This window comes from Heterocephalus glaber, unplaced genomic scaffold (genome assembly GCF_053883595.1).
Source record: "Heterocephalus glaber isolate CG9 unplaced genomic scaffold, H.glaber_assembly_v1.0 deba00000937, whole genome shotgun sequence".
Lineage (NCBI taxonomy): Eukaryota > Metazoa > Chordata > Mammalia > Rodentia > Bathyergidae > Heterocephalus > Heterocephalus glaber.
In genome coordinates, this window is record NW_028258173.1 from 12,558,807 (window position 1) to 12,569,268 (window position 10,462).

General features: G+C 39.9%; 1 long non-coding RNA gene across 1 annotated transcript in view; it reads right to left on the reverse strand.

Moving 5' to 3' along the window:
* LOC110346818 (uncharacterized) overlaps positions 1-9,538 on the reverse strand; it is a 55,398-nt gene extending 45,860 nt beyond the window's left edge. Inside the window, exons 1-3 of the long non-coding RNA XR_015450292.1 lie at positions 9,395-9,538; positions 8,843-8,916; positions 5,996-6,873 (exon numbers count right to left, since the gene is read on the reverse strand). This is a non-coding gene — a long non-coding RNA (uncharacterized LOC110346818). The remainder of the gene's footprint in view (positions 1-5,995; positions 6,874-8,842; positions 8,917-9,394) is intronic.
* Between the last annotated feature and the right edge of the window lie 924 nt (positions 9,539-10,462).

The following is a 10,462-nucleotide window of genomic DNA, read 5'->3' on the forward strand; positions in this document are numbered from 1 at the left end:
GAGATTTCTACCCTTCTTTTCTTATCCTATTGTGGCATATATGAATTCTCAAGCATTATCTGAATAAATTTTCCATCCTTGGAAAGGTAGATTTAGTTTCTAAAATTGTTTATCTCCAGGAGGCTGCCAGCCCTGCCTCTTATTTTAATTCTGATTGTTGGGGCCAGCCTAGGGGAAATTCCTTTATTTTTTACCACCCAGGGGGGTAGTTGGGAGTGTGTCTACAGGCCACTAAAGAATAGAACTTGTTGGGACCAAAATAAGAAGCTTTGGGGAGGTGATGGATTATTTTGCACCGGTAGGAGGAAGTGATGTGACCTCCAGTAAACACATGAATGGTTATTCCCTGTAGCAGGAAGCACTTAGGGGCCACAGGAATTCCCAGTCTTGTGTCCTGGTTTTGCCCTTTCTCTTACCCTTTCTGAAAGTTGAAACACAGTCACTTTTTTTAAAACCTTGAAGCTTTAACAAATTCAGACTCTTAGGGCCGGGTGTGGTGGCACACACCTGTAATCCCAGCACTTGGGAGGCAGAGGCAGCAGGATCTCCATGAGTTTGAGGCCAGCCTGGACTACATAGCAAATTTTGAGGCCAGTTTGGGCTACACAGTGAGACCCTGTCTCAAAAAAACAAAAAATAATAACAATAATGCCAGTCTTAGCCATCTCTCCTGTTCTTCATACGACTCTCACCTCCCAAAGACTAGTCTCTAGATAAGTCACAGACGTGACCTCTCAGGCATTTCATATGTCAGCCACTGGATGCTGTGACATGATGAATCAATGCTTTTCTCAAACAAGTCAGCTCTTCGAGGTCTTGATTCTCATTCCTCCCCTCCATCCATGCCTGCTTCTGCTGCTCTGACCCCTTCTTTTGATAAGAAAACTCTAGGTTGATCTTTGGTGATGAATAAGTATGGGTTAGGGACAGGCACTTTGGAAGCTTTTCTTATGACCTTGATTGTGGGGTATGGGGTTTTTTGTTTCTGTTTTTTACAAGTTTCCAGTGAAATCCCACACCAATGTTTGCTTGGGTTTATAATGTGGCCTAGACCAATGTGGTTTTTTTGCTTGGGAGAGGAAGTATGATTTTTAGCTTCCCTTGAGAGAAAAAATGATGAAAGGTCTATTTAACAATGTCCTGGTTACTCTTTCAACACAATAGCTTACTTTTATATGTACTTTTGTCAGGGGTCAGCTTGGTAGATGGGATCTGTTCCCACTGTAGGCAGCACTGGTGCTGCCCACAGGTATAGCTTGGTCTCTCTATTTACAAGTCCTTCTCCCACTGATCCTAGGTTAGAGCCTCTCTGGTCTGCACGGGGTGGCTGTATGAGAGCTGCAGCAGTGGGCATAATGAGCCATTTATCCCGTGGACTAAAGGTATACCCAGAGAATTCCCCTTAATTGATGGGGTTGGCTAATAGCTAGGAAGTGGGCTTTTAGACATACCCTGAGTTGAATGGGTTTGCTTTTTAAACCATTGGTTGTAGATAATGAAAATGTACAGTTTTCCCACCTGTCTGCTCTCCTTCCAAATAGTTGCATCAAAAAAAAGCTATTTTGCCCCCCTCCCCTTCCTTGCCCCCACTAAACAGAAATGGATTTGGTTTATGTCCCACTCCTGAATCCACGTAAAATTTGTACAAAAAATATCTTCTATGAAAATGATTTGTAATCTGTAGACTTAACTACCTGGGAGATATCCTGGGATGTAAAATCCCGTCCTTTGGGTTGTGGGGTTTTTGGTTTGTTTTCTCCAAATAAATCTAATGTTTAAAATTTTAAAAAAAGCTAAACCTAGAAAATTCTTAAAAGGAAACATAAATGTAAATCCTTAGGACCTTGCACTAGGCAATTATCTATTTAATATTAACCAAAAAAACAAAGAAAAACTGATGAGGTGAAATTCATCTAAATTAAAAACTTTCAGGTATCAAAAGTCACTATCAAGAAAGTGAAAAGACAACGAACAGACAGAAACTCTTCGTAAATCAAATAAACATATCCAGAATATATTTCTAAAAGAGTTTTCAAGTCAACATAAATAACCCAATTCTTAAATAAAAGATCTAAGTAGACATCACTCTGAACAAAGCAAACAAATGTCCAAGAAAAGTACATGAAAAGATGCTCAGCATAATTAGGTGTTAAGGAAATGCAACTCAAAACCAAAATGAGGTACTACTTCAAACCCACAAGACTGGCTACAATTGAAAATAACAATGACAACAGCAAAATGAAACAAATCAGAAAACAGCAAGTGCTGGTGAATGTTCCTCATCAGAACATTTCAGCACTGCAGAAAGCCGTCCAGTGGTTATTCAAAATGTAACTCTTAGCTTATCATATGTTCCAGCAGTTCTACTCCTAGATATATAAACAGGACTCTAAACAGGACAGCTACCCAGAACAAAGAATTATCCACTCAAAAAATCAGTACCACCACTGCTGAGATGCCCTGATCTCATGGGAAGATGACACTTGATGTTTTTGACAATAAACTTGTTTCCTGGGAGTCAAGGGAACTCCCAGGCACTCGAGCTCAAGGTGCCAGAAGACAGGAGTCTCTGCCTCTTCTCTTTTATTATTTTTATTGAGAACTTATTTTGTGCTAGGCACTATGTATTTGGAACAGATGGCCCACAACTTACCATTATATGGCTTACAATTTTCAAACTTGATAATGGTTCAAAAGCTTACCCATACAACTATTCTAGTTTTCATTTTCAATATAAAATTAAATAAATTACATGAGATAGTCCATACCTTATTATAAGATAGGCTTTACGTTAGATGATCTTGCTTAGCTTGTAAGCCAATATAAATGTTCTCAATACACTTAAGATAGACCAAGCTAAGTTATGATGTTGGACAGCTTAGATGTATTAAATGCATTTTTGACTTAAGATATTTTTATCTTACAATGAGTTTACCAAGACATAACCCCATTTTAAGTTGAGGAGCACCTATAAACTTCACAATTCCCTAATATATATATAATTATATATATTATTATATATATTATATATATATTCCTTATATGTATGTTTAATTTTTATTCATTATAAAGGACCATATAGTAACTTACCCAAGATTACTAAGTATTGGATAGCAGAGGTTGGAAGTCTTACTCCATGTACTAAACCCCTGTTATTTACCATATCATAAGACTCTGAGCCTTCTCCATGGGTACAACTATACATCCCTGTCCTCTAGTGTAAAGGATAAGACATATATCGGCTCAGCTATTTGACAGTGATTATTATTGATCATCATGAGTTACAGTGGTCAGGCTGACCATATTAAGGGACTAAGGATTAAAGCCATTGGTGAACACTTCTCTTTTAAGAGGAGCAATAAGTGTGGCTGACTCTTCAGTGATTCTAGAATAGTGCCCCTGACTGTATCTTAGGAGCAGGAGACCAGAGCCCAGCAAAGAGAAAATGCCCAATAAAGCAGAATGCTTTCTTTCAGCCAGTGGGCTGCACCAGGCTCTGGTACCCAAACAGAGGGAGTCTGCAGCCCTAAGACAGCCACACAAAGAGAGGGATTAAAACCAGAAATACTGAGAGCTTCCCCTGAGTAGATTTAATCTTCAGAATCATGCTGTTTCAGCAATCTCTTCCTCCTCAAAGGTGGATAAAAAGATGCCAAGATCCTGCCTGGCAGGACCCCTCAAGGGAGAAGGTGTGTCAGACAATAGATATTTCTACAGTAAAGATTGGGCAAACAGGAGTTGGAGCTCAATTTTTCCATTGCTATGACTCTGAGCTCAGTGAATTAGTTAAAAAATGGCACAAGTGTTGGATGGAGTAGAATCCCTAGGACTTCGAGCTGGGGTGGTCGGATCACCAGCCCCACCCTCTCAAAAGTGACTGAAGCTGAAAATCTGGGATGGAAGGAACACTTCCCTCAGCTCAGCTGGCTTTCCCTGAAGGGTAGCTGCCTTGATTATGTCAGCCAAACTTGGCGGGTAGAGTCTATGACCAGGAAAGAACTCCATGAAATGTGTTGTTCATGATTGAAGCACTAGAAAACCCTGACACAGGGTCAGGACTTGATATAGACTCCTATGAATTAATGTAACATTCTGAGGTAGGATATATTATTTGCATCTCAAATTCAAATTAGAGGAAGAAAGAGACTTTGTAGCCTCTTCCATATTTTTTGGACACTTGCAAATACCATATATCTGCGAAGGAAGAAGAATGTCTAGAAAAAAAGGGATTAGAATTTAATAATGAGTTAGACAAAGTTTTTATTTTTACTTTATATTATCTGTCTCCCAGAGGGACACATGACACACAAGTCTTTTGTGGAGAATCTAATAAGATAAAATTTTACAGGATATATTTGTAGGAATTATTAGAAAGTAGGAGAGAATTTAATCTACTTTAAAAGATTTCTGGTCTTTTTTTTTTTTTTCTTTTTGGTGCTGGGGATTGAACTCAGGACCTTGCGCTTGCGAGGCAGGCAGCAGCACCACTGAGCTAAATCCCCAGCCCGATTTCTGATCTTTTAAAGAAAAAAATACACATCATCATCATCAATTTGTCATCAGTATCAGTATCAATTTGTCATAAGGCCTTTACTTTTCAGGCTCCATTCAGCCTAAAATGCACTAACCTGGGATTAATTACTTTCAGCCAGGAGAACATGTTTCCTGGTGTACTTGGGTCACTTTAAACTGTGCTTTCTTTTGTTTCTTCTATCAGTAGGGGCAGATTAAAACATGTCCACATCCCCCTGTATTTGTAACAGGCCCTGCAGCCTATCCTACCCATAAGTTTTTCCAGAACACAACAACAAACAAATAAACAAACAAACACATGGATTGTTTGTCTAACAAATACAGGTAGAAACCCAACAAATTAATTGCATGCTATGGTAAAAGCAACAGCATCAGAGTGCACACGTGTTAGGGAAATAAGGAGACAGAACAGTGGAAAAGGTGCCAGAATTAGGAACAAGAAAAATTGCACAACTAATAAACATCTCTTTGTAATGGTAACAGGATTATTTTTTTTTAACATGACAGAGTACTTTTGCAAGTATTCCCTTATTTGTTTCTCATAATAATTCTGTGTAGGAGGCAGAAATGGTATAATTATTCCCATTTCGTACAGTCATTATTTTATCAATTAAGCAGCTGCATGATCCTGGGAACGGGGCAAGGCTCTGAAGAGTCAAGAGTGAACAGAATAGGTCTGCCCCTTGCAGAGTCTGATGGGGAAGGCAGATGTCCAGTGAGTAATTCCAAGCCTCAGAAGGTTGCAAAAGGGCCAGTGTGGACTACAAATAAGCAAACGGAATCCCAAAGGAGTTAAATGATTTATGTAGGGTCACGTAACAGCTGGGTGAAAGCTGTATCTGTTAGACAGCAGTTTAAAAATGAGTTAGGTTAGGCTAGTTAAAAATACATAGAGAAGTAGCAGCAGGGCACGATCATCACACTTAAATATCGGAAGGGATGTCATGTAGGAGAAAGACCAGAGCTTGGAAGAGCGTGGAGGAGCTGAACAGCACAAGAGACATTGTGGTGTCCTTGAAGCAAATATGTCTGGCAAGCTTCAAATAAAGATGCTCAGGTAGCAGTAAGAGGACTGAACATTCACTGGGCCATCCACACACACATTCAGGAGACACAATAAGAACATAAGGTATGAACTCTGGATCAGATAAGCTTGGTTCACAGCAAGTCCCTCCACCCTTACAACCAGCGCTCCTCATGGGAAGGGCTTCCTGGGGGCAAGCTATCTCATCTTTCTGAGCATCAATTTCCTCCTCTGCATACGGGGGATAATATCAACACCTGTCTGAAGTGCTGGTTGTAGAATTCAGTAAGGTAGGGCACGTAATTTGCTGATTGCTCGCCACATCAAACATAGTACATATAAAATGAAAGAATATTCAATCAACAGACGTGAATGTGTAAAGTACCCAAGAAGTTCTATTAGGAGTAGCAGTCATGGTAGCAACCCAGCTAGACTCACCAGCTCACATGTGGGGCTCAGGCAGGCATGAAAGGTGTGTGAATGAGCGCTGGCCTTAGTGGGGTTTGCAGGCAGATGTGTTTCTACAGCAGTCAGGGAGATGATGTGATCAGCATTTGTGCTGGGTAAAAGTTTGAACCAAATGTTCTCAAAAATCTTTACCAATCCTTAAATTCCATGAGAATAAGTGCCAAATGGGCTGATTGTAGAAGTTAGGGAGTTTCTATTCCTTCAGGGCACCAAGAAAGTTCATAAAACTATAATCGAAAAGTTGATTCTTTCTAGAAAGGAAATGAAAAATCCTTCTCCCAACCCCTACTTTAGCTTGTTGTTTATAAAATCATAAAAGATCTTTGTTTTTGTTCATTTCTCTAAAAGAACATGAGAAATTGCCTCTAAAATTCCCAGAGTGCACATATGAGATTTCTTTTGCTTGTTTTCCCCAAGTCCTCCCCAAGAAATACCCCCGAGGACTGCAGGAATCTTTGGAATATGAATTATGGTCTTTTACAATGTTTGGTTTGCTTCCAGTTATGCTTTTGGATCTTTGACTGCAATGTGGAAAACAGAAACTCCTTTGTTTCTCTTACTCTGGAACAAATAGGTTTTCCAATTATGCCATCTGCTGGTCAAATTCGAGAAACAACATGGGTATTCTTTGCTTGTCTTGAACACAGGAAAGGAGCCAGACACATTAGGGAAGCAAGGCAGGAAGTGTCTGTCTCCTCTTGGGTGACAGCAACTTGAATCCCATTCAAATCAAACCATGGGACAGTTTTGAAAGGACTTCACTTACTTACTTACTTACTTACTTACTTAGAAGCACATGCTGCTGTTAAAAAACAGTTACTCTTTCTTCTCAGATGTAGACTCAGTCTCTGGAAAGAAGAATCAAACCGGTACCTTCCTAAAGTGCTCTCAGTTGCCAAGGTCATCAAATGTATAAGTCATTTGTTTTTTCATTGTCTGAACACATGTAAAACTACTTTTGTGACTTGGATAAAGAGAGACCAAGAAGGAGAATCAAGATTCAAAATCTGAAATACCTAATCCATTTGCTGAGGGAAGACTGACCAAGAACATGTGCAAAGGAGCCATTTCACAGAAACTCTTTCATTTATTGCCAAAAGCTTTGGGCCCAAACGTGCTCTTAGGTAGAACCCTTCTGTCTTAGCTTGTTTTCTGTTGCCGTAACAAAATACTCGAGGCTGAATACTTTATAAATAATTTATATTAATTGAGCTCACAGTTGTGGAAGACAGGAAGTCTAATATCATGGCTCTGGCATCTATTCAGTATCTGGTGAGGGTCTTCATGGTGCAACATAACGTGGCCAAGAGCACCACGGAAAGACAAAGTGTTCTAGAGAGAACTTGATTTTATAACCAAGCTATTCCCGTCATAAACCATTAATCAATAAACAGATTAATCTTTTCATTAGGGCAGAGCTGTCATGATCCAATCATCTTCCAAAAGTCCCAGCTCTTAATACTGCCGTAATGGGGACCAACCTTCCAACAATGAAATTGAGGAGGAGCACCTTCAAACTGAGGTAAGATAGAAGAAATAAAACAAGGTAGAAAGGAGACTAGGAAATCGAGATTTAAAAATTGTACTTCTAAGAAAAACTGGAGCTTCAAGACAGGCTTTGTTTTCCTGCTTCTGAAGGCCACCCTCACATGAGACCCCCTCCTTCCATCCTTACAAAGAATAGTGTTACATTCCTAAAGGCCATTTCCAATAATCTGTAAATCCACTGGACCCTTTTCACCTGCAAACTGCCCTTTCCTCCAGCTCAGAAAGCAGCTGCAGGTGAGACAGCAATGTCTTAAGTACAAACAGCATATATCCACTTCAAACCCATGGAGATGGCTTGCACTGTAAACTAGCAGACAATGAGGATATATATCCTAGATCACCCATCTTGAAGACAGCCTTTGAACTTGAACGTGCCCTGCTTTAGCATGTAACTGCCTCATTTTTCTGAGCTTCCGTATTCCGCTCTTGAATGCATCCTGTATCTGCCTCTAATAAATCTTTCACATGTCTCTTTTACTGATGCAACCTAAAGATTCTTTTTCTGAGACAGGAGTGAGCGAATCTGCAAATTTATTTTAAAAGGGTAGTTATTTCAGCCTCCAGGACCCTCAGACCCCAGATGAGTGAATAAAACATAGGACTTTTTTACAAATGAGCCACTAGGATTTCTTTTGTGCCTCTGCTTTAATCTCCCCAAACAGAAGATTGAATGACCTCCCGAGCCTAGACCCACATCTTAACCTAAGTCAATGTCTAGAGGAAAGCAGAAGCAAGGACTGATGAACCAAGGGATCCCATAAATAACCAAGTTTCTTCCTGATGTCAAAAGAACTAAATTAGGGGGCCAGGGATTTAGCTCAGTGGTTTCACCACCTGCTGCGCAAGCACAGGGACCCAAGTTTGATCCCCTGTACCAAAAAAAAAAGAACTGAATTAAAATCATCCATTCCAGGGCTCTACAAGGTGAAACAAAGAAGAAAACAGGCAGGTTTACCCGGGAGGGAGGCAGTGCCATGCCCACTGAGTACTTTAACTTAATGGAAGACTAAAACCTTAAGGAGGTAAATCAACATTTCTGAGTCCTACAGGTCACAAACTCTAGAGCATGACTCATCAGGAGCTCCATCTTCGTTCCAGCTCTAGAGCCCTGGGAACACTGAAACCCTCCTCTCTGTACAATGCCTCTCCTAAGAGTAAAAGAGTGAAGGATGATTATACCTACTTCCTTCTTTCCTGGGACTGGTATCACCAGAATAAAATTCACTGGCATTTTTTATATCTAAAATAGATGGTTCTTGTAATGCCTACTTCCATCTGATCCAAAAATGGCGACTCAAATAGCTGTTGACTCACATCCAATTGCTGTGACACTGAAGACAGCCCTGTGGCACAAAGCAGAGAGGAGACTGAATCAGTGGGTAGGTCTTTGAGCTGCAGAGGACCCACCTGTACCATTCTACTAAATCTTTGCCCAGAATAACCATCCGAATTGCTGGAAATAACAGCATGATTTGTTGTTATGACAACAACAATAACAAAATTAGCTTCTCCATAAATCATTTAGGAAGTGAATCAACAAAGTGGAATTTAAAGACCTGGATTCTAACATGAACCTCATCTCCACTAAACCTCATAGGATCCCCGCCCTATGTATCATTCTTCCAAAAAGGATTGGATCCCCTTCTCTTATCTGGAAAATAAGAATGCATAGACTAGTGGCTTACAAAGGCCTCTCCAGTGCTGAGTTCCTAATATTCATGAACAGTAACAAAAAAACTCTATCAATTCTCCTTTTTGCTCCCTTCCTAAAATTTCAAACTCCAAAGAGAACTTGTTGCGTATCTTCCATACCAAACATACCTGCTTTTCATTTCTGGGTTGCTGTCACAGAATATTCTGCTTTCTGGTTGAGGAGGGATGTGGGTTGTAGGGATAAAATAATAATCCAGAGATTCATAAGTGGGCTTCTCAAATTGCAACACATTAAGGGTTAGGCAAATCTCCCTGGAGAAATTCAATTTGCTTTGTCTCAAGAGTAGTTAATCATAAATTTCCCTCTTTCCCACTTGACCTTCATTTCCCACAGAGAATTTCTCTGCAAGAATTTGGTTTCCCTTTATTTTGCTACTTCAAACAACAACAACAAAAAAGGATTAAACACTTGCCCTCTCCCATACCCTGAAAACCTATTCTCATGTTTTGGGTTTCTTAAACTCTTACAATTGTACTAAAAGACATAAATGACCTCTGAAAAGACTTGCCACATGCTGTTGGGAGAAGAGATACCACCTCTTTTCTACCTGGAAGCCCAAACTGAAGTGCTTTCTACAAGGAGATGGTTCTGACTTAGAAGTGCTCAGTTCAATAGAGGTAAGTGGGGGGAGCTGCACTCTAAGCTCATAAACCAAGTCCTAATTTACATACTGGGATTTTTCCAATCCCTGTCCACTCAGAGGAAATCTGTGTGCACCCAGGGAGGTGTCTATGGTCACTTTCGCCCATGCTGAACAGAGGGTCAGATGATTTCTGATCACAGTTTACTACTATACACAGCATGACACAGTAAGAATTTTGAAGAGGAGATAAAATGGGCAAGATAAAAACTTCAAATAATTGATTTTGGACTCTTCAGGAAAAAAGTAATTTCTATATGTAACTGAATAATCTTGTGGGGGGCTTTTTGCATATTTCTCAGATACTTTCAGGCTTCCCCAGAGTTATCTGCCAGTCTACATGTCTCTAGGGATTTGCATAAATTACAAATATTCTAAAGGTAAATATGTTTGCTTTAGTCAGTTTCTGATTGCTGAGACACAATACTCAATATCCACAACTTAATGAAGACGAGATTTATTTTGGCTCACAATTTTTAGAGGATTCATTCTGTAGTCCGCCATCTCCAAGGCATAAAGACCATGATAGAAAGGC